General features: G+C 44.6%; 1 protein-coding gene across 5 annotated transcripts in view; it reads left to right on the top strand.

Moving 5' to 3' along the window:
* LOC115481497 (signal transducer and activator of transcription 5B) overlaps nt 1-24782 on the top strand; it is a 380894-nt gene that overhangs the window by 220224 nt on the left and 135888 nt on the right. The window contains exon 1 of one of the 5 annotated variants that reach the window (XM_030220677.1): nt 17462-17472. The exons of the other annotated variants lie outside the window; for them this stretch is intronic. The gene's annotated coding sequence lies outside the window, so the exon portion shown is untranslated. Of the gene's footprint in view, nt 1-17461; nt 17473-24782 lie in introns of those variants that run through there. 5 annotated transcript variants of the gene reach the window in all.

The raw sequence follows: 24782 nt of genomic DNA, 5'->3' as shown, positions 1-24782 counted from the left end.
TGCCATCCGGGCAGGAAGGGCTGGGATTCTATTCCAGGTACTTCCTTGTGGAAAAGAAAACAGGGGGGATGCGTCCCATCCTAGACCTAAGGGCCCTGAACAAATATCTCGTAAAAGAAAAGTTCAGGATGCTTTCCCTGGGCACCCTCCTCCCCATGATTCAGCAAAACGATTGGCTGTGCTCTCTGGACTTGAAGGATGCCTACACTCACATCCCGATACTGCCAGCTCACAGACAGTATCTGCGGTTTCAGCTGGGCACACGCCACTTCCAGTACTGTGTGCTACCCTTTGGGCTCGCCTCTGCGCCCAGGGTGTTCACAAAGTGCCTAGCTGTGGTAGCAGCGGCACTTCGCAGGCTGGGGGTGCATGTGTTCCCATATCTCGACGATTGGCTGGTGAAGAACACATCCGAGGCAGGAGCCCTGCAGTCCATGCAGATGACTATTCGCCTACTGGAGCTACTGGGGTTTGTGATAAATTATCCAAAGTCCCATCTTCTCCCAATGCAGAGACTCGAATTCATAGGAGCTCTGCTGGATTCTCGGACGGCTCGCGCCTATCTCCCAGAGACGAGAGCCAACAGCCAGCAGATCACAGCTCGGCAGATGTTGAGATTGCTGGGCCACATGGCCTCCACAGTTCATGTGACTCCCATGGCCCGCCTTCACATGAGATCTGCTCAATGGACCCTAGCCTCCCAGTGGTATCAGGCCGCTGGGGGTCTAGAGGACGTGATCCACCTGTCCACGAGTTTTCTCAAGTCCCTATATTGGTGGACGATTTGCTCCAAATTCCTCAGCCACAAAAGGTGCTGACCACGGATGCGTCCCTCCTGGGATGGGGAGCTCATGTCGATGGGCTTCACACCCAAGGAAGCTGGTCCCTCCAGGAACGCGATCTGCAGATCAATCTTCTGGAGTTACGAGCGATCTGGAACGCTCTGAAGGCTTTCAGAGATCGGCTGTCCCACCAAATTATCCAAATTCAGACAGACAACCAGGTTGCCATGTACTATGTCAACAAGCAGGGGGCACCGGATCTCGCCCCCTGTGTCAGGAAGCCGTCAGCATGTGGCTCTGGGCTCGCCGTCACGGCATGGTGCTCCAAGCCACATATCTGGCAGGCGTAACAACAGTCTGGCCGACAGGTTGAGCAGGATTATGCAACCTCACGAGTGGTCGCTCAATTCCCGTGTGGTACGACAGATCTTCCAGGTGTGGGGCACCCCCTTGGTAGATCTCTTCGCATCTCGAGTGAACCACAAAGTCCCTCAGTTCTGTTCCAGGCTTCAGGCCCACGGCAGACTGGCATCGGATGCCTTCCTCCTGGACTGGGGGGAGGGTCTGCTGTATGCTTATCCTCCCATACCTCTGGTGGGGAAGACTTTGTTGAAACTCAAGCAAGACCGAGGCACCATGATTCTGATTGCTCCTTTTTGGCCGCGTCAGATCTGGTTCCCTCTTCTTCTGGAGTTGTCCTCCAATCCTGGAGATTGGACTGTTTTCCGACCCTCATCACACAGGACGAAGGGGCGCTTCTGCATCCCAGCCTCCAGTCGCTGGCTCTTACGGCCTGGATGTTGAGGGCGTAGACTTTGCCTCTTTGGGTCTGTCAGAGGGTGTCTCCCGCATCTTGCTTGCTTCCAGGAAAGATTCCACTAAGAGAAGTTACTTCTTCCATTGGAGGAGGTTTGCCGTCTGGTGTGACAGCAAGGCCCTAGATCCTCGCTCTTGTCCTACACAGACCCTGCTTGAATACCTTCTGCACTTGTCTGAGTCTGGTCTCAAGACCAACTCTGTAAGAGTTCACCTTAGCGCAATCAGTGCATACCATTACCATGTGGAAGGTAAGCCGATCTCAGGACAGCCTTTAGTTGTCGCTTCATGAGAGGTTTGCTTTTGTCAAAGCCCCCTGTCAAGCCTCCTACAGTGTCATGGGATCTCAATGTCGTTCTCACCCAGCTGATGAAACCTCCTTTCGAGCCACTGAATTCCTGTCATCTTAAGTACTTGACTTGGAAGGTCATTTTCTTGGTGGCAGTTACTTCAGCTCGTAGAGTCAGTGAGCTTCAGGCCCTGGTAGCCCAGGCCCCTTATACCAAATTTCATCATAACAGAGTAGTCCTCCGCACTCACCCTAAGTTCTTGCCAAAGGTCGTGTCGGAGTTCCATCTGAACCAGTCAATTGTCTTGCCAACATTCTTTCCCCGTCCTCATTCCTGCCCTGCTGAACGTCAGCTGCACACATTGGACTGCAAGAGAGCATTGGCCTTCTATCTGGAGCGGACACAGCCCCACAGACAGTCCGCCGAATTGTTTGTTTCTTTTGATCCCAATAGGAGGGGAGTGGCTGTAGGGAAACGCACCATATCCAATTGGCTAGCAGATTGCATTTCCTTCACTTACGCCCAGGCGGGGCTGGCTCTTGAGGGTCATGTCACGGCTCATAATGTTAGAGCCATGGCTGCGTCGGTAGCCCACTTGAAGTCAGCCTCTATTGAAGAAATTTGCAAAGCTGCGACGTGGTCATCTGTCCACACATTCACATCTCATTACTGCCTGCAGCAGGATACCCGACGCGACAGTCGGTTCGGGCAGTCAGTTCTTCAGAACCTGTTTGGGCTTTAGGATCCAACTCCACCCCCCGAGGGCCCTGTTTGTTCTGTTCCAGGCTGCACTCTCAGTTAGTTGGTAAATTTTTTAGGTCAATCTCAGTTATGTCCTCTCCGTTGCGAGGCTCAATTGACCATGGTTGTTGTTTTGAGTGAGCCCTGGGGGCTAGAGATATCCCATCAGTGAGAACAAGCAGCCTGCTTGTCCTCGGAGAAAGCGAATGCTACATACCTGTAGAAGGTATTCTCCGAGGACAGCAGGCTGATTGTTCTCACAAACCCGCCCGCCTCCCCTTTGGAGTTGTGTCTTCCCTTGGAGTGTATTGTCTTGCTACATACTGGACTGGCCGGCTCGAGCCGGTTTCGGGCGGGAAGACGGCCGCGCATGCGCGGTGCGCATGGGCGCGCGAGGACTAGCAAAGGCCTTTGCTAGTAAACTTTCCGATGGAGGGGGCTGCCGAGGACGTCAACCCATCAGTGAGAACAATCAGCCTGCTGTCCTCGGAGAATACCTTCTACAGGTATGTAGCATTCGCTAAACAGACGTACCAGCAAATCCAGGACTGGAACTACCAGGCGGAGACTGCAGCCGAGGCAACTCAAGCTCGAGCAGGCAAGACAGGAATTCAGCCCAAACTTCACCTGTGCTTAGCCACCATTCCTCAGGAGTTGAGCCCCTGAGTGCAGGTGGCCGACAGGACTTACCAGACAGGGCTGGAAGGCAGAACTGCAGGAAACAGCAGCCGGCTGGCGAACAGCAGGCAACTTCCAGAAAACACCGGGGTACCAGGCAGGCAGCAAGCAGCAGAATAAATCAGAAAACAAGCTGGGTCAGGGCGGGCAGCAGACAGAAGAATAAACCAGGGGACAAGCAGGGTCAAAGCCAGAATCAGGAAATATCACAACAGCACTGCAACAAATCTCACCAAAGGAAACTCCTCTGAGGACCTCTGTTGTAAGGCAAACTAGAGACCTTCCCAGGTGGTTAATAAAGGCAGCATACAAGGGAGTTTACCAGGTACGGGTACTGCTTAGTTCCAAAAAAACTCCCAAAACAATCTGGAAGGCTGGAAGATCCAGACCAGACCAGCATATCTTCTGGAACATGGGAAACGGTAAACCATCAGTTCACAGCAGCTACCAGGCCAGGTCTGACCACCGGGGGCCGAGGTGACTGAGAGCCAGGAACCTGGACACCACCGTAACAGAAAGGGGGCAAACTAGAATGCTTGATACTTTGATAGGAAAGTAAGGGAGGATCAAACATAAGGTGACTCTGGAACTTTCCAGGACTCGCTCAGGTTGATGATTTAGGAGTAGGCAGATTGGAATAGAAAGGTCTTGAGATCTGTTTTAAATTGGGCTAGGGAAGTCTGTAGATGAAGATGAGTGAAAAGGGAGTTCCATAAAAGAGGTCTTTGTACTGAGAAAACAGAATCTCTTGTGTGCTCATGTAATATTTCTTTATGGGTAGGCGTATATAGGCAATTTTGGTTGAGGATCTAAAAGTGCAGGAGGCAACATAATGGATTAAGTGACGATAGAGGTAAGCTCTGTGTGCAGAGTTTTGGAAACCAGAAGCAAAGGTTTATAGGTGATTCAATGTTGAATGAGGAGCAGTTTTCATGTGAGGCTTGTTTTTGAAGCACTTGTAGATGTCTAAGGTCTTTTACCCTGGCTCCTTTATACAAGAATTGCAGTAATCTAGCTGAGAGTTCACAAGGGAATGAATAAGAACATTCAGGGCAGAGGGTTGAAGTAATGGCTGTATTGATCTGATCAGACGTAATTTAAAAAAAGAATGATGGACAACTTGGTCGTAAGGAAAGAGTGTTATCCAAAATAACACCAAGGATACGGGTAGTATTGACTAATGGAACCAGGCTATCACATAGTGTAATCGGCTTACGTGGAGTTTTAAGAAGAAGGTTAGTGAAAAGTAGTGCTGTAAATTCCTGGTTTAAAAGTAATATATTGTTTTGGAGCCAGTTTGTGAGTTGATGTAATTTATCGTTAAAAGTGACAATAACGCAGGATCAAGATGATTAAGAGTGCAGAGTTGCTGAATATCATCTGCATACACAAACATAGTAATGTTTTGGGATTGTGCAATTGTTAGAAAAGGAGCCAGAAATATATTAAACAATGTGGGAGATATGATGGATCCTTGTAGGACACCAGAGGACATAATGTAGGGAGCGGAAATTGCAGCGGTTCAATGGACAGTATATGGTCTGTCTAATATGATTGAAACCATTGAAGAACTGTACCTGTGAGACCAATATTTCGGAGATGTTGAAGCATGATAGAGTGATCGAAGAGATCAAAAGCAGCTGTGAGGTCTAAGGAGAGAAGGACATTTTCAGTGATCTGTATGGTATCATATATAGGTAGTGATACCTAATAATGCTGTTTCTGTGCTATGATGTTGATGGAAACCAGTTTGGTGTGGATGTAGAGTATTCATTTTTTATGATAAAATCTAAGTTGTGAATGAACCAGGTTTTCTGTAATTTTGGATATGAAAGATAAAGATAATTCTCAACAGAGGAAACCGGTTTGGAGGATTCTTCGAGTTTGGGAAATACTGCAGCAGTTCTCCACAATGAGGGAACTAGTTTGGACCAGTGTGTGAATAAAAGGAATAAAGGTTGTTGAGAACTTTTTATTAAATGAAGAAGGGAATAGATCTTGTGGGGCAGTAATAGTATGAAGAGATTTAATGGACCTGTCTAGTTTTGTTAATGAAGGGGGGCAAAATGCAGCGAGGGTACTGCATAAAGTAGCAGGTACGTTGGACTGCGTATTAAGAGGAATGGCAAGGGGTTTTTAAATTATTGAGAGTGCTGTGATCTTGTTATAGAAATGGTCAACCAAGGATTGAGGAGAAGGGGTTGCAGCAGTTGTAAGTTGTGAAGAATGATAGGTGGTGAGAGTTTTCAATGTCTTGTGTAATACGGTGGTATTGGGAGTCTTAACGATTTTCTCTGTGTAATAGGCTTTTTAGGCTGCCAGTAGTGCTTTCTTATAGGAATGAGCTATATAGAAACATGAAAACATGACGGAAGATAAGAGCCAAATGGCCTATCCAGTCAATCCATCCACAGCAACCACTACATTGTCTTTTCCCTAAAAGATCTGCCTGCCCCACGCTTTCTTAAATTCAGATGCAATCCTCATCTCCACCACCTCCACCAGGAGGCCATTCCACATGTAAAAGTGTACCTGAGGTCGGTTGGCAATGCCTGTCTTAATTGGTGTTTATGTATTCTTAGATCCGGTGTGTACCATGGATCAGAGCGTGGTCTAGAGGACACGGCAACTTGAATAGTCGGTGCCCAAGAATTATAGGCTGTTTTTAGGGACATTGTCTATTGAGAAGCTTGATTTTCCAGAGGTAATTGTGAAAAAGTAGAGACATCCAAGACAGATTGCTAAAGATAAAGAGCCGAGGCCGATACAGATTTAAGATTATGAGAGGTGACTATTCTGGGGGAAGAACGAAACTATGGAGCTGGGAACAAACAGCGAAAGAAGAGTGATCAGTCCAGGGCAGTGTGAGTAGCGCAGTAAGCTGTAGCTTATAGAGTGTCGTTGGAACAGAAAGAAGTAGAACTAGGATATGGCCCTTATTGTACGTAGGGGCGCAAACATACTGAATAAGACTGAGATCAGATAGAAGGGTGATGAAATCTTGAGTGCCAGAGGATGTGTGGTCATCGAAATGAATGATAAAATCACCAAGAATAATAGGGTATTGTGAGGCTAGGCAGGTATCACTTAACAACAGCTGTAGCTGTTGAAAAGATGCAGTTGAGAGCAGAGGGAGGGCAGTAAAGTAATCTAAGGAAGGGGAGGATCTCAGACGGAATAGGAGATGTTTGATAAAAGCTGTAGAAGAGAAATTTGAAAGTTGTAACATCAGAATATATAAGTGCAATTCCTCTGCTCCGAGAGCGGACTCGATTATAGCAAAAGTAGTGGTATCCAGGTGGGGTAGCCTGGTTCAAACAGAAAGCGCCTGAATTTTGTAACCATGTCTCTGCTTGACACAGTGCGTCAAGTTGAGGCAGTAAAATAACATTGAGGCATATTTTCAAAGCACTTAGCCTTCCAAAGTTTCATAGAAACCTATGGAACTTTGGAAGGCTAAGTGCTTTGAAAATATGCCTCATTGCGTACAAGAGAGTATTTTCCTTGTAGGGAACGACAGTTGAGAAGTGCTATGGAGATGGGATGTGTACAGGTGAACTATGGGGGTAAATAAGTAGGACTGTGCAGGGATACGTGGAGGGGCATAATCAAATAGGGTGCCCAAGTTTTCCTGAGGGCGTCCCCATGAAGGGGCGGAGAAACCGCTATTATCGAACAAGATGGGTGTCCATCTTTCGTTTCGACAATATGATCGGGGACGCCCAAATCTCAACATTTAGGTCGACCTTAGAGATGGTCGACCTAAATGTTGAGATGGTTGACCTTAGAGATGGTCGTCCCTGGTTTTCGGCGATAATGGAAACCGACCAAATCCAACCCATTTGGTCATGGGAGGAGCCAGCATTTGTAGTGCACTGGTCCCCCTCACATGCCAGGACACCAGCCGGGCACGGGGCACTGCATTGGACTTCACAAATTGTTCCCAAGTGCATAGCTCCCTTACTTTGGGTGCTGAGCCCCCCAACCCCCTCCCAAAACCCACTCCCCACAACTGTACACCACTACCATAGCCCTAAGGGGTGAAGGGGGGCACCTACATGTGGGTACAGTGGGTTTCGGGTGGGTTTTGAAGGGCTCGCATTTACCACAACAAGTGTAACAGGTTGGGACCTGGGTCCACCTGCCTGAAATGCACTGCACCCACTAAAACTGCTCCAGGGACCTGCATATTGCTGTCATGGAACGGAGTATGATATTTGAGGCTGGCATAGAGGCTGGCAAAAAAAAATAAATTTAAGTTTTTGTTTTTTTTAGGGTGGGAGGGGGTTGGTGACCACTTGGGGGAGTAAGGGGAGGTCATCCCCGATTCCCTCAGGGGGTCATCTGGTCAGTTGAGGGCGCCCAAAATCGGCTGCTGATTTGGGCGACCCTGAGAGAAGGACGCCCATCTTTCGATTTGTGTCAGAAGATGGGTGCCCTTCTCTTTCGAAAATGCCCCTGAAGGTGTCACTTTTTTTTTAACAGTTGACGGGTTATGAGGGTGGGGCTGGTGACCCCAATAAACTGGAATGTGTTGGTGAAGGCACATAGTGCTGAGTGAGGCTTGGCGGAATAAAAAAAATAACCAATGCTTGGAAAACGGGGAACAATGGTGAGAAGTCCTGATGCAGCGTCATGGTTGGATGGGCACTCGGGGTGCACACAAAGGAGCTCCTTCGGTGTGTGCATGTGGCATGCACCTACACAGCATGCGCCACTAGTGGGCTCGGTAAAGAAGGCCGCTACTTTCACGTCACTTTCGGGGGCAGGTTGTACTGCATGGTTGCCACTGCATTCATGGCGGTTTTCCACATCATGGTTCACGAGCCCAGTGCAAGCCTGCAAAACACAAGGGTGGGATACAATAAAACAAGCAAGTTCCTACAAAATCTGTGTGTGTCTCTGTTGGGCTCAGTAAAGACAGTGGGCTCGATAAAGAAGGCAGCACTAACACGTCACTTTGGGGGGGGGGGTCATACTGCCTGGTTGCCGCCACATTTGCAATATGTACATCGATTTCTGTTCACATTATGTTCATTTCATTGTTTTGTCTTCATATAGTTCTTTTCAATAAAAAAGGGCCAGTAGGCGCACTTTTGAACATCATAGAGAGGGACTCCCTTGAATTAGAGACTTAAGTAAAAGTATTGTTAAATAACTTCTGGTTTTTAAAAGAGAGAGAATGTAATCAGATGTATTATTTCTAACTAATATTGGACAATAAGTATGTTTTCAATGAAATTATTTGACTATACACCATATTGGCCTTGAAGAAGCCAACCAGATGATCAGTGTGGAATAATGAATTAGACGAGTAATATCTGGGGAGAATCAGGTTAATACCACATTTTTTTTCTGTTTATTGTTTAATTGATCTCCTTATCTTGTTTCACTCTCCCTATTTAGTGGTCTAAGGAAGAGAATAGAATTACCTGACTGAAATAATTCCTACATATTACTTTCTCTGTATTTCCAGCAAGTTGTTTTATCACTTGTACAAATTTAAATGGTTATAATTAAAAAATTTTAAAAAATAAAATAAAAGAGAAGGACTCCCTCACTGTCTACCAGCTGGCTCCCCCAGTACTGTTACTAGGGTCTTCTTAAGCACACTGTATACACTCCAGGCCGGGAGTGGGGGAGAGTGGCAGACCTTTGGGATACAGTGCTCCTGTTTGCCAGCCTGGTCTCGGCTCCAGTGTTATGCAGATCTTGTGAAGCTCCTAGTTGGGGAGTTACTGTGATTCCCTCAGATTCGAGGTTCTTCTGTCAGCGCCTGGTGGTCATGGAGGATTCTTCTCCCTTTGATCTTACGGCCTGGCCCTTGAGAGGGCTTGGCTGAGGAAGAAGGATTGTTGGATTCATTCGTGGCTTCCCTGCTGCAGGCTAGGAAGCGCTCTTCTTCCTCGGCGCCTGCCAATACTTGCTCCCTCCCTAGGCCATTTCCTGGCATTTTTGCGGGAGGGAGTTTCAAGAGCTAGCGCTGGGTTCCTTGTGGGGTCTTTCTTTCAGGGTCGTCGGCAGACCTTCTTTAATGGCTCTTCTGGTTGTGTTTCGTTTTCAGAGAGGTGTGGGTTGCTTACGCTGCCCTTCGCGTGCCTTTTCTGAATTGGATTTTATGCTGGGCCTTCGGGTGCTGCAGAACTCTCCGTTTGTGCCCCATCGCTAGGTGATCCTGATAGTTCTCATGTAGAACTCGGTGATATTGGGGCGCTTCCATTCACCCGTTGCTTCTTGCAACTTTGGGCCCCTTCTTAGTAGGACCCTTTCTCCGTTTTTGTTTTGGAGGCGGGGATCTTGCCCAAATGCTTGTTGGTTTCTAATAGAAGCTAATGGAAATAAAATTATCAGGTAAGTCCTAATTTCTCTATGCTGCTTATTCCCAGAAACAAGCATTGGAGTTTCCCTGTCCATTTTAATAATGGTCTATGGACTTTTCCTTTAGGAAGCCGTCCAAACCTTTTATACCCTGTTAAGCTAACCGCCTTTACCACATTCTCTGGCAACGAATTCCAGAGTTTAAGCATTTGCATGCTTATTGCGTTCAGAGCTGGCGAGCGTGTTACATGCACTCGCTGGCTCTGATCATCAGGTGGACCCTGATACGGTTCTATTGGCCTTTAGTACCTGCATTTGCTTCTGATCAGTGGGGCAATCGTGTCTTCTATTTTACAGCTCCCACTATATGGAATAATTTACCACTTACTATCCGCAGTATTACATCTATTAAAGAATTTTATTAAAACAAACTTTTTGACTCGTAGGTTTTTCTGTGTGTCATTCTCTTTCTGTTGGTTGTTTATTCTTGAATTGATGTTTTTAATTTGTCTCCTCTTAGTTTGTTGGTAGTTAATTGTTTTTTATCTTTTCTTGTGTGAATGCTTTTCTATCCTATTACCATTGTAGTTCCTTTCTTGTTGTTTTAAAATTCTAATTATTGATTGTACACCGCCCTGTTCCGTATGTCAGTATGGATGGTATAGGAAGTCTGAATAAACTGTGGTGAAGAAAGATTAGCCTGTCTCTAAGGTGCAGCTTAACCTTTTGCTGCTTTCTTTTCAGTTTGCAATGCTTGTCTTGTCTTAGAGAAAGTTTGGATCTCCCTTCCCTTGACCTTGTGAGCATCATTGCATCCATAGTGTCTGCTGGATAGGAGAGGAAAAGCTGGTGGGACCAAACTTCTTGGTGTGGACTGTGGAGGAGTGGTGTTTGGAGGGGAGGAGAGCCCAGCTGACATGTTTTTGGAAGGAAGTTATTGGTGCACGCTCCTTCCTGTGACAGCTCTGTGTTGCTATACTCTTGCCTCCTTCCAACACTCATCCTTGCCTGGAGTGTTAAAAACCTCCATCTCTGGGGGAGGGTGTGTATGTCACGTGAACCGTCACTTGGCAGTAGTGTGCATTTTATGGGTTGCATTATCGGACCTAATAAAGAGAAAGTCAACTGCTTCTGTCCATAAGTGATGGCTGATAGCTATTGTCACTGGAAATACATGCTTTTGCTTACAATAGAGAACACTTACTGGCCTGTAGTTGTACTATACCCTGAGTTCTGTTTCTGGAACAGGAATCCTGTTAAACAGATCATTCCTCTTCCTGGCACCTTGAACATGTAGCAGCCTAAAGTTGTATGCATTTTGAATGTGTTTACTCAGTGCCTGCATTGAATAGAATTTCACTTTCGCTTTGGTGAGTTGTAGCAGAGCAGTAAAGGAATTCAGGGTTTAAGAGCAGCAGATGGTTCCGTTAACAGAGAAAAAGATTACAGCAGGTGGCTCTATTGCTTACATTTTACATCTGTATTGTGCAGGTGAGTGGGGGGGGGGGGGGGGGGGGGGGGGGGGAAGAGGGGATTTGGGGAGTGTTCTGGCTCTGCCATGCACATGTGACTGTTTTTAAAAAAAAGTTGCACTGTCTACAATAATACACCATTCGTTTGGTGGTACAGTGTGTGATCACACCTTGCTTCAATTACTGCAATGGGTTGTTGTTAGGTATTAGAAGAAACCAACTCAGAACATTACAAGTGGTCCAAAACGTGGTGACGAGAGTTTGGAGGATGCAGGCGATATGAGCATATTACACCTGGAATTGCACTGGCTACCAATTGATTATAGAATAAAATTTTAAATTTTGGATCTGATTTTTAAGGTATTGATTAATCATACATCAGCCATATTAGCTACTAAGCTTCGTTTTTATCAGCTAAAAAGATTGTTCAGATCTTTGGATAAAGTCTTATTGAAAGTACCAACATACCAAATTGTAAAGTTGGAAGAGTTTTGAAATTCCATCTTTTATGTTGCTGGTTCACAACTTTAGAACAAGTTGCTGTTAGAATTAAGAGAGATTCATGAGATGGGTGATTTTAAAAAGGCTTTTAAAACGTATCGGTTTAGACAGGCCTATGAAGGAGTGTAATATTAGAAGATGAAGATCTTTCACGGAGGATGGAGCTGTAGTAATGTTACAATGTAAGTGTGTTATATATGTAGTATTTTGTCTGGATGTGTGTATGTGTATATATATATATTTTTTTTTTTGATGGTGTAATTCACCTAGAACATTGGTGATAGAGTGGAATAAACAAATTTTAAATAAATAAGAACAATATTTTCCTTTTATGAAAGGAAAACTCTACAAGAGATTCCCCTCCTGAATCACAGGCCTATTTAGGCAATTTTTAAGGCCTCACTAATATTTCTTTTGCCTTTAGTTTACTTTGAGCATTGTGTGCCTCAGATCTGACATGGTCAGTGATATCCCACAATGCCTTAGAGCTGTCTCAGTAGTGGCTTTATGTTTAAATCATTTTCATTAAGTTCCAGCCATGGGTATTCCCCCATTTTAGTAAAGTCAGCATGCTTGAAATCCAGGACTGAGTTTTGAGTTGCTGCCCTCCACTACAGCAGTCATATCAAACCAAACCGTTTGATGGTCACTGCCGCCCAGGTGGGCACCCACTTGGACATTTGACACGCTATCCCCATTTGTGAGCACCAGGTCCAGCGTCGCTCCCTCCCTCGTGAGTTCCGTCACAATTTGTCTGAGCAAAACACTTTGGAAAGCATCCACGATCTGTCTACTTCTCTCCGATTCCGCCGACGGAACCTTCCAATCTACATCCGGCAGATTGAAATCTCCCAGCAACAGCACCTCCCTCTTCTTTCCTAACTTTTGAATATCCGCGATCAGATCCCTATCTAGTTCTTCCAGTTGTGTCCGGGGGTCTGTAGACAACACCCACGTGGACTGAGGTTCTATCATCTCTTTTTAAGGTGATCCATATCGCTTCTTCTTTTCCCCAGGTCCCTGTCATTTCAGTCGCCGTGATATCATTTCTCACATACAGAGCTACTCCTCCACCTTTACGACCCTCTCTATCCTTCCTAAATAGATTATAGCCTGGTATGTTTGCATCCCATTCATGGGAACCATTTAGCCACGTCTCTGTGATTGCAACAATGTCTAAGTCTGCCTCCACCATCAGGGCTTGAAGGTCATGAACTTTATTGCTTAGACTGCGAGCATTTGTGGTCATTGCATTCCATCTACATTGCCTGGTATGTGTTTTAACATTAGTGATTTGGGGGGTGTCTTAACCTTTTGGGTACCTTCCTATCTTTTTGTTCCACCTTCATTCCTTTTTCTTCTGCATCCGTTCTATTTTCAGGAATATCACAGTGCTGTAATGGTGCAAAAGAATTCTGTAGGGGCAACACTTGTGAGGGCAGATGCTTGTGTGTCACATAACGAACTCTGCCTGAGCCTACTGTGAACCGTCTATTTTTAGGTGGTTTTATCCTTTGAGGCAGTGGTGTGAATTTGGTTTGAGTCTTTGAAGCTGCTTTAAGTGCATCTAATTCCTCCTTTAGTTTACTAAGCTCCTGTTTTAAACTAGTGAGCTGATGCCATATAGGACAAGCTTTTAGTGTCCAGATGATTGGCCTTGAAACTAAAGCACCACAGGTTTCTGCTTATGTGGCATTCTGGCGGAGAAGCTGCGCTTTTGCAGCTGTCTGTATTCAGTCATCTGATTGGCCTATGGGTACTGTTAAGGCTGGCAAAATTGTGAGTATGAACTTTAATTCTTCCCCTCAGTCGGGTTTGTGCTGTTCAGGTTAGTGTAGTTGCAGCGGTACACTATTTCTTTTTGATTAGCCTGTGGGGGAGGGGGGGTTGCCAGTGTTTTCAGAACAGTACTGTTGGGCCAGCATGGGAATGATTTTGGCGTGTTTTTTTTTTTTTAACAGTACCTCTCTTCAGTCAGCGGCAGCCATTTTGGTCATAGGCTGCAATAATAGATTGCTCTTTCTCCTTTTCTGTCTTTGCAACTTTCAGGCCATTGTGGTGCAGACGGCACCGGTTCCCTTGATTGCCTTTGTGGTCTTGAGTTTCAGATCTTGGTGAATTCCTGCATAAAAGAAGCATGGATCTTGCTGCTCCCAGGTCACTCTCAGCTGCCCTTTCAGCGTTCTCTTCGGCGACCTTGTGCAGGCTACTCCTCCCGGCTCATTTTCAGTCTACAGCTCATTTCCCTTTTTGAGGCCTTAGCTATGCTGGCATGGGCTATCCTCTTTTCCTGGAGGGGAGTGTATTTCCTTCTCGCCTCGAGCTAAGGGGCAGCATCTCATGGTTGCCTGGCCAGCTCTTTCCTGGCTGCATAGGCAGTCTTTGGCTTTTGTCCATGCTTGCGGGGTTGATTGCCCTCTGCTGCGTTTACTCCAGGTACTGGATTGCAGGTTCCTTGTTTTGGTAGGTACGGCTCTATGCGGACTGGGGTTTTTTTCTTCTCTGAAGCGGGGGCAGCAGGTGGCCAGTGTTCACATGAGCATCTAGTGGTGCGCTGCTACAGTGACCGCCTTGGGGCACGTTGGCCGTCCCGGCATGATGGTGATCCCATACGGCTTCAGGAGCCTTAGTTGTCTGACCTGTTTTTCAGTCCCTTGTGGCATTGTCGGCCTTCAGCGTCCAACTGCATTCGCGGACTTCAACTTCAGCATATGGCGGCATTTTCACCTCACAGCTCGCCTTTAGCCACCTTGGGGCCATTCCAACATGGGCGATTGCCCTTCAGATTATTTAGTGCTTGCACTATTGGCCTTCAGACCACTGTAGCCTAGCGGCTTGGACTAAGTACTGGTTGAGATGCCCCCTGGGCACCTGGCAGGTTGCAGCCTTCTGTTTTTTGCTGCTGATTGGTGGAAGACAGTTTGTGGGGCCTTCACTGGCATCTTCATGGCTGCTGTTTTGGAACCCTCCTATTAGGGCCTATGCAGGGTGCCTGGCCCTGCTGCCCACTGCATACTATCAGGTTCTTGCTACCTCGAGTGCCCCCTCTCTGCTGAGAAGGTGGTGTGGTTGTGTCTTTTTGCTTCTACAGGTGCTCCAGCTGTGTCAGCCTCCGGCACTTCCTGTGGCTGTTGTCAACCTTTTCCTCACAGTGACAACTACAGCTTCAGCTCAGCACATGGCTATAGCTGCTTGGCTAGCTTGCGGCTCTATGGTAACGGCAAAATTCAGCTCTTTCATGGCTATTGAGCTTCTTCCATTAGAACATAGAGAGCACAACTCCATCACTGTCTTTACAGCATAGATTCCCCTTTCCACATGCTGCGCTGCTTAGTATTTGGCTTTGAGTATGGTTCTGGATACACCCAGTGGCCATATCACCACATCTAGCATGGTCCACTCGTGCTTCTCTGTTCCCAGTCTCAGTTCGGTTCCGTCTCAGGATGGTGTTCCCAGTTTTCTCTCTGTAGATTGGAACAGCTCCATATTTGAATGGGGAGCAAACCTGGCTGTTGAGCATAGTTCTGGCTACACCCGGTGGTCACATCACCACATCTAGCGTGGTCCACTCATTGTTTGCTGATCCCAGTCTCAGTTCGGTTCCGTCTTAGGATAGTGTTCCAGTTTCCTTTCTGTTGATTGGAATGACTCCATATTTGAACGAGGAGCAAACCCCTCCTCTTTTCTGTGTGGTGAACACGACCATCTGTGTCTAGTGGCCGCTGCTCTTTTATGAGACAGTTTCAATTTTGATAACTGAGCGCACCTCCATTGCTGCCTGTTGAGCGCTCCTCCATTGCTGCATGTGTAGCCCAGTTTCATTTAGGCCTCATGAGTGCAAATTCATCTCTGAGTGTTGAACATTGTTTCATCTCTGGCTTCTAAGCACTGCTCCATTTCAAATGCTGAGCGTGGCTCCCTCTGTAGATGTTCGGCCCAACCTCATCTATCCAGTGAATACTGCTATATATCTGATGATTCATCGCACCTCCATCTCTACATGATCATCCTAGCTCTATCTCTGAGTATTGAGCATTGCTCCGGCTCTGAAGTGACCAGAATGTGAGTCACTACTCCATCTGTGTGTGTTCATGATAGCTCCTTCTCTGGATAATGAAAGTAGTTTCCACTCGGCTTCTCCAGCATGGGGCCCTCCTTGGATGTACTACGACTACTTCTATGGAATTAGTGCACAGGGCATCTCTAGATGTGCATTTTGCTTCCAATTCTGCAGGTAGAGTGCAGTTCCTCTTTCGAGGTTGAGCTTGTTTTTAATCCCTGGTTGCAGACCATAGTTCCCTTCCTGGTTGATGTCTACAAGTGCACCTCTCCCTCTGCAGCACATTCTCTCTGGGGTCCTCACTCTGCTAGATTGTGCAGACCTGACCCATCTCTGGATGGGGAGTGCAGCTCCATCTGTTTTTGATGCACACATTACCTTCTATGGTTTTGGCGCATGGCCCGTCTCTATCAGTGGAGTGTACACCTCCTTCTCTTCCCAGGCTTGTTCAGATCTCTCCTACTCATCACCACCTTGACCCTTGGGTTGCAGGATACGCAGCTCTCTGTGTTCACGGTCAGGCCGACTGAGGACTTGTTGACAGCGGTATACCTTTCCTTGTTCTAGCCCACATGTGTCTTCCAGTTTTGAATCCCTGTTTGCTTCTTGACACACTGGGCATCATGATTAGACTCTGTTGAGTCATCTTTTTCATATTCTTCTTTGGCTTATGAGTATTGCTGCTTGCCTTATGAGGTCTTCTAGATACTTTTCATTTCCTACTTTGGTCACACCCACCCTTCATGGGATGTCCCACTGGTCTGGTATGGATGACAAGGAAGGAAAAATAATGTGTTAACTTGTCATCCTACCAGATGAGTCCCAATACCCTCCCTTTCTGGTTTCTTTGATTTTCCTTTCCCTTTAGGTCTCATCTCTTCTAATAAGGCACTATCTGCCTGTCAGTAGTGGTTAAGCTATGACCTTTGCTTCAAATCATATTTCATCTTCTGCCTCGATGCTATATTGCTCCCTTAGTTGCGTATAATTCAAGTTCCATGTTGCCTCTCGAGCTGCTTCTCCTGACTCTGTGGAATATCTGGATGTCAGTCGAGTATGGACCATACTGCTGGTTATGTCTCACACCACGTCTCCTGGCTTGGTGGTCTGTCTATAGCTCAGTTGCACCTATAAATGAGTGGCTCCTTTGTCTGTGCAAATTTTAATGGTCTTTCATGTAGATGTTTGGAGCACCATTGCTTGGCTATTTGACATAGTAACATAGTAAGTGACACCAGGTAAAGAGCTGAGTGGTCCATCCAGTCTGCCCAACAGATTTAAATCAACAATGAACATTATTTATATATTTGATTATGGTCTTTATTTGGGATTTCTGGGACATAGACCATAGAAATATGTCCGGCTCTGTCCTTATATTCCAGCTACTGGAGTTGCCATCAAAGCCCACTTCAGCCTATCCAAATCCATCTTGTCATTTGCAGGACAAAGACCATAAATGTCTGCCCTGCACTGTCCTCATGTTCCAAAGTACTGGAGAATATTCCAGGATGCATGATACCCTTAAGGGGTGAATTACTTGGAACTTTTTTCTCTGTTCCATTCTGCTGGTAGATGGACATAACACATTGGTCTGGACTGGTCTGGTATGATTAAAGGAGAGAGAATTATCAGGTTATACATAAATTTTCCTTCTGTTCTAAAAGTGTTTCTATTAATTCACTTACCACAGAAATCAGACTTACCGGCCTGTAGTTCCCATCCACTTCCTTACTTATGCTTTTGTGGAGGGGGTCTACATCTGCCCTTTTCCAGTCCTTTGGAACCACTACCGACTCCAGAAAAGCATTGAAAAGGTCAGCCAGCAGAGCCGCCAAAACTTCCCTAAGTTCCTTCAGTACCCTCAGATGTGTGCCATCCGGCTCATTGCTTTGTCCACCTTTAATTGAACTACCTCCTGTTGAACACAATCCTCTGAAAATTGTTCAGGGTCTACCACACCTCCATTCCTATATGTGTTTGTCTTCTGTGGTCCTGCTCCTGGCCCTTCCGCTGTGAGCACAGAACAGAAATATTTGCTAAGCAATTCCACCTTATTTTTATATCAGCTTCTACATATTCCTTCCCTTTACCTTTGAGTCTCACAATGCCACTTTTGCACTTCCTCCTAGCACTAACATATATAAACATGTCTCTCCCCACCCCCCCCCCCCCCCATTTTACAGTATCTCCCATTTGTATCTTTGCTTTCCTGACTACTCTACCAATTTCTCACAGATTTTCAATATATTTTTGCCTAGCTTCCTCTTTCTGCAATCTCTTTCAGTCACACAGAATTCCCCCAGAAGTACTTGTTGTACTGTCATTATGTTCAAGCTGTCTGACCCATTCTTCCCCCCCCCCCCCCCCCAAACTCTAGGTAATTACATAGTTTATGATGTACCAGTCTGGCAAAGAGCTTGTTCATCAATTTCAGTCCATTCCAGCACTGGCCCTCGTCTTTGATTCAGTAATCTTTAGTGCTTTTGCCTCCCACATGTTGTCATGGTGCCCAGGCCACTCTGGTGAAGCTTCAAATAGGCATGTCCAAGTAACCAGGCAGCCATCCCAAACAGTCTGCAAGTGAATATAGGGGGCTTTCTGCAAATATGAATTTAAAAATGTTTTAAGGAGAATGAGTAAATATGTTGAAGTCTTTACTCTGGTATTCCCACTGCGTGGCCACACACTGCAAAAGGTGATCAGCTTAATCTGCTTTAGATTTGCACGTGGTCTCAGCTTCCCCCCCCCCCCCCCCCAACAACACACATCTGCTTTTATTTAGTGAGTTTAAGGGGACTAGAGTGCTCCGTCTCCAGTTAAGGAGGCCAAAACTCTAGATTGTATTCCAAGTTTGGTCTTGGAGTAATTTTGCAATGTCAGAATCCATCTATTTGATAATGTTTGCCTGCAAAGGAAAGTATTTTAAGCTTATTGCTTCTTGGCTGTACATCACTGTTTTCAAAACAAGTTGTCCAACAAGACAGCTTGACCTATCTGCTGCATATCTCGCCACTCCTTTCTCACAGTGAAAGGAAAAAATGTGTGTGAGAGGAGAGGTAGTTTAAAAAAAAATTGTGGGTTCACAGGTACTTAACCTGCATGCTTTGCATCACTTTTCAAAGAGAAAGTATGTGTGTACTGTCCCTTTTAGATTTGACTAGGGAAAAAGTATCCATGGAGATTTGCACCTGCTTTTTGTATAGATATTTTTTCGTTAATGCACGTAGTTTTGAAAATGTAAAACTACCCATGTTGTTGTCAGTAGCCTAGCCAGCACAATATTTTGGGGAGTCCTACAGTGACAATGGGTAGATAGTAGGCGCTCCTCTGTCTCCCATTTACTCTTCCCTCTCGCACCCCCTCCCCAAATTAAAATAACTTTTGCTAGTGGGCATTCCCAAGCCCTGCCAGAAATCCGGAGCTCCTACGTATCACTTAAAGCGTGGCTGTCAGCAGCTCAAAGTGTTGCTGCCAGTACCATAAGCATGCTCAGTTTTCACACTTTTTGCACAAGAACTGAGCATATGCATAGTGCTGGCATCAGCAGTGGCACTTTGAATGGTTGACAGCCACGCTTTCGGTGATACGGGTGAGCTCTGGGTTTCTGGCAGGGCTTGGGAATGCCCACTAAGCATTAGTCGACCGATTTAGCAAGTGGATGACCAGCTGTGTCAAGTCCTGATCAATCTGTAATAAACTGTTTTACTGATTGGAACGTTGTCCACTCATTTTGGGGTCATCTTCGCTGTTTTGCTGCATTTTTCTTGGGGATTTCCATTTCAGTTTTTGTATACGTGTTCCTGCTTCTAATTTGTGGTCCCCCTATTCTATATTAGGTGAGGGCCTCTCCATGTTCTGGATGTGTGATAGAGGTGAAGCATTCTGCTAGTGTGTAGTATCTGTGTAGGAATCTGTAACAGCCCAGCTTGTTCTAATTTACCTGTAGTTGGGTGTATTGGTGTTCTAAGGCCTAATGTAATATTTACAGTGCTGTCTTTTCATAGGTAGCATTGCTGCAGTTTGATTTCTGATAGGACTATTATGATGAAGTAAGAGTGTCTTTTTGCAGGGTCTTATATTATTGCAAAGTGTCTAGCAATGGAAAGAGTGTGTTCTGTTCCTGAGGTGGCATCACAGTTTGAATATATATTTTTATATGGGGAGTTACAAAGAGGATAGCTCCATTGTTGGGTACCGTCATTAACTCAAATTTGGTTCATATGGGTGCTTTAAACAATGTGTGTGCAAACTGCTTGTATATGCATGTATAATTGATATGTACATGCAAAAGATTTTTGGATGGATATAAGGCATGCATTTACAAAATTTACAGATGAACCAAACTTATTTTTGCCTGTACACGTGCCTGTTCTTGGGGAATATGGAACATTTATTTATTTGGATTTAGCTGTCACCTTTTTTTCCATTGTAGTTCAGGATGAGATACGGTAGGTATTTCCCTGTCCTTGGAGGGCTCATGTGATCAGGGACTGTCTCATACGTGTTTAGTGTATAGCGCTGTGTAGTTCTAGAAGTGTTATAGAAATTAGTTAGGAAAGGGTGGTGATAGTAGTGGACAAAGGGGATTCCCCATACAGGGTGGGAATGGGGGAAAGCACAGCAGCAAACATTAACTGTTGGTTCTTTGGTTATTACTGTTTGCTTTAAGTTGTTATGATAAAGGTGGGGTCATCTAAGGACTCAAATTGCCAGGTCTGTTGTAAAACAGGTCTGTATAAAACTGAATGATCATGATGCCAAAGTAGAGTGGCTGAATGAGGAACTAGATTATACAGCTGGCATTCTTTTAAAATCATTTAAAATCTCACTGAAGAACTTTACCTACGTAGAACCTCCTGCCATAGGCGCTAGCTCTGTGGCTGCCTAAATGAATCTGAGAAAATGTTTCTTCACTCAACGTGTAATTAAACTCTGGAATTTGTTTCCAGAGAATGTGGTAAAGGTGGTTAGCATAACAAAGTTTTAAAAAGGTTTGGCTGGCTTCCTAAGGGAAAAGTCCACAGACCATTATTAAATTGGACTTGGGGAAAATCCACTGTTTCTCGGATAAGCAGCATAAAATGTTTTGTACTTTTTTGGGGATCTTGCCAGGTGTTTGTGACCTGGATTGGCCACTGTTAGAAACAGGATGCTGGGCTTGATGGACCTTTAGAGTGTCCCAGTATGGCAATACTTATGTACTTATGTATTTTCCCCTGTAAGTCTGTAGATCTGGGGCAGCAAACTCCATGCTGCAGACAAGGAGGTTAGATAAAACGGGAGTCGGGGTGAGCCTATCTAGCCTGTTACTTATTTGTTATATTTGTATCCCACATTTTCCCGCATATTGTAGGTTCAATGTGGCTTACAAAGTTACGGTGAGGTGTGGACAATACATAATAGTAGAATAATGGTAGTACAGAGTGGTAGTAAAATACAGAGTAGTAGTTCGGTTAGATTTGTTGTGGAATTTGTTGTGGAATGTCCCATACGTTTTGCAAGGGTGGCTAATTTAGAAAGGGATAGAGTGTTGACTGATAGTTTGTTTAGTCGTCGTGTTTTATTTTTTCATTGTTTATGTCGATTCTGCATTGTTTAAGTCTTTCTGTTTTTGAACATGTTTCAGGGGCAAATGGTTTCATAAGTCAAAATAAAAATAAATATTGTTTCATGCAGATCTCTCTTGTTTAAACCTAACTAAATGGATTATAATCTCCTAATGCAGTCCATTGGTTTTCTTATATTTTGTTCTTGTGATGACTTATATACTGTGCCAAAACTGAAAGCTCTTTATCTCTTCTATCTGGTTGATAATTAAAGGAGCTTATTGTGAACACTCTAAAAGGTTGTTTTGTGGCTGTGCATGAGGAATTGTGATATTGAATAAATAAGTATATGTTTTTGTTCCTAGTCATACATCCAAAGGTTGTATAATCCTTTCAAGAAAGCAAGTTAATTGTTTAACTTATTAGTGGAACATAACCACAGAGGCATAGCATGGTCACATTTTCACTATGGTAATACTAGAGCCCAGCTAAGGAACAGGCTATTTTGATTTAGCCTTCACTGGACCAAACTTGCTTTCCTTACGCCATCACCATCCAGCTGGATAGGCAGTGTCTTAAAAGATGGAGGATAAAAGATTTTTTTTTTTTTTTTACATTTATATTCTTATCCTAAGCAAACTCAGGTTTCTTACATTTGAAAATACAGTGAGACAGAATAATAGAATTCAGTTCATGGGAGCAAGTAGATGGATATGTCTGAAACATTTAACAAATTTGAGATTAGCATATATACCCAACTGGGCATTTAAAAGTCTGTTCTTTTAATGATGCTGCATGTTCAGAAATCATAACAATTAGTGTAGGCAGTTATTCAAAGATTATTTATTTATTTTTATTTTATTTTATTGCATTTGTATCCCACATTATCCCACCTATTTGCAGGTTCAATGTGGCTTACATCGTTTTGTAAACATTGTCATTACAGGATAGCAGATACATTTAGTGTTGTGTAGAACTTAAGTGAGGGAAGAGAGAAGAAGGAAGGGGGGTGAGTAGGGTAATTATAGGAGGTGGGTTATCTTAACTGAGTGGGTTGGTGAGGTGGACTAGTGTGGCTATCGGTTCTCATTGTAGGCCTTGTTGAAGAGATAAGTCTTCAGAGATTTGCGGAAAACAGTTGTTTCGTCAATTGTCCTCAGGTCTATAGGCAATGCATTCCACAATTGCGTGCTTATGTAAGAGAAGGTGGTGGCGTGCATCTGCTTGTATTTTAGTCCTTTACATGCACATGCACACACCAGAATAGACACCCATCACATTGCAAAAGTAAACAACAACTTCTACAGAGTACATCCAAAATCTGTTTTTATTTTCTCATTTCCATCTTCCAGAATTCCAGATAGCAGATGTGCAGATCAGCAGAACCCAAAGTACTCCAAAACAAGTAAAGTTAGAAACACAGTTTATACCTAATTGTTCAGCCACCCATAGGATTAACCTTTGGGTTTTAAAAGCAAAACCATGTGCATATAAGGTCTGGATAAACAAATTAAATCAACGTTTAATGCAAATGCCCATAATATGTAGTAGGTGGTAGCAATAATGAAACAGTGATGGAATGTTCACATAGCAAGAAGCCTGAGCCAACAGATTTATTTTCACTGAACATAACTAACTTTGTATGAACTTGGCGGCTAATAGTGTGCTGAACTGGACAATGTTTGCACGTTTAGACTGACACAGGACAGAACTTCTGCATGAAGGAAGTCCTTCCCTCGTTATTTAATACCTCTCTGTGAAGTAATAGTAATTATAAAAGGCAAGTGCATTTTTATAGTATGCCATTGAAATCCATAAAAACAAAAGGAGCAAGTTCCCACATGCCATCTTTTTCTTTTGATGTAGGCAGAGGAAAAAAAAATGTAAATGTTTCCAGGTTTCAACTTAATTCATGTTTAATGTGTGATGTAAATAAATCAGTAGAAACTCTGAGAGCCCTGTTTACTAAGCCATAGTATTTATTTTACCCAGAAGCAGAGCCAGGTTGACGGCGCGGGGGGAGCGAAAGTGGCGCAAGAGTGGACTTCCGCCGGTGCACATTTTCAGTGCAACATGATGAGAAAAAAATAGGTGTCGGCAGAATGCCGTTTGGGGGAGCGGCAGACTAGATGGACCGTGCAGGTCTTTTTCTGCCGTCATCTACTATGTTACTACGTCACTCCCCTGACGCCTCACCTAGCTACGCCACTGCTTTTACCCACAAGTCCTCCCTGTGTGCACCACCTGCTGTGCTCTTCATTTAAAGACACCAGTTGTGTTGACAACTCACCATGCTTTAATTTCCTTTATATGAACTTGGTAATTTTACCGTGTTGAGCACCCCCAGTCATTTTGAAAAGTTGGTTCCTATGGCTCCTGCATAACTTACTAATATGACAACCCCTTGGGAAAAGTCTGTTTGAATAGCTGTGATTTCTCGGGCTTGCTGGGAGGGCTTTCCAAAAAAAAAAAAAAAGATCTCCACCACTTATCTCACAGAAAGGGCTTTTATAATTTTATGTGGTTGTCCAGATCTTCTGTTTTGCTTTGACTCCAGCTGCTCTTTGCTACCTCCCAGAAACTGTTGCCCTAGGCAACCATCTACTTAGCACAGTGGTTAAAGGCAGCCCTGCAAAATAGTTCCAGGTCACAAGGGACACGCTGAGCTAGTCCTAGTTTTACCCCATCTTCATCCATAGACTTCTAATCCAGGAGGACTAAAAATCACTTTAAAAAAAAACTTGAAAAACCAGAGGCACATACTTCTACCCTCAGGGAGGTGGGCAGTTATCAAATGGCCCATTTACCCATAGAAATTTCTTTTGGAAGTTGCACTTACTGGGGAGTAATTTTGTAACAGGGTGCCTATATGAGGAGTCCAGCCCCAGTTGTGCACAAATATACCCGCTCCAAATAAGATATAAATTTATGCATATAGAAAAGAGAAACAGAGAAAAATTAAGGCAGATAAAGACCATATGGCCTTTCCAGTCTGCCCACCCATGCCATCTACTATCCCTTACTCTCCCTTAAAGATCCTATGTACTTGTCCCAAGCTCTCTTAAATTTAGGTAGTCTTTACCAGCACCACCTCCAATGGGAGGCAGTTCCATGCATTCACCTCCCTTTTCATGAAGATGCATTTTCCTTAGGTTACTTCTGAGTCTATCCCTTTTCACTTTCATCCTATGCTCCTTCATTCCAGAACTTCCTCGCCTCCTGTGCGTTTATGCCATGGAGGTATTTAAAAGTCTCTGTCATATCATCGCTCTCCACCTTTCTTCTACATATTGAGATCTTTAAGCCTATCTCCATATGCTTTATCATGAAGCCCTCTGACCATTTTAGTAGCTGTCCTCTGGACCAACTCCAGCTCCATCCTGCTTATAGCTTTTTAAAGGTGAGATCTGCAGAATTGTAAATAGTACTCTAAGGGGTCCTTTTTCTAAGCCACGGTAAAAAAAGTGGCCTGCTGCAGTGCAAGCACGTCTTTTGGGCACACACTGTGCCAATTTTTGCCGGGTCCTAGAAAATGGCCAAAGGGGCCAGAAAATGGATGTGCGCAAAATAAAAACAAG

Source organism: Microcaecilia unicolor, chromosome 12 (assembly GCF_901765095.1).
Source record: "Microcaecilia unicolor chromosome 12, aMicUni1.1, whole genome shotgun sequence".
NCBI classification, from domain to species: domain Eukaryota; kingdom Metazoa; phylum Chordata; class Amphibia; order Gymnophiona; family Siphonopidae; genus Microcaecilia; species Microcaecilia unicolor.
Note: the sequence above shows the minus strand (reverse complement) of the source record. Positions and strands in the feature narration are given on the sequence as shown.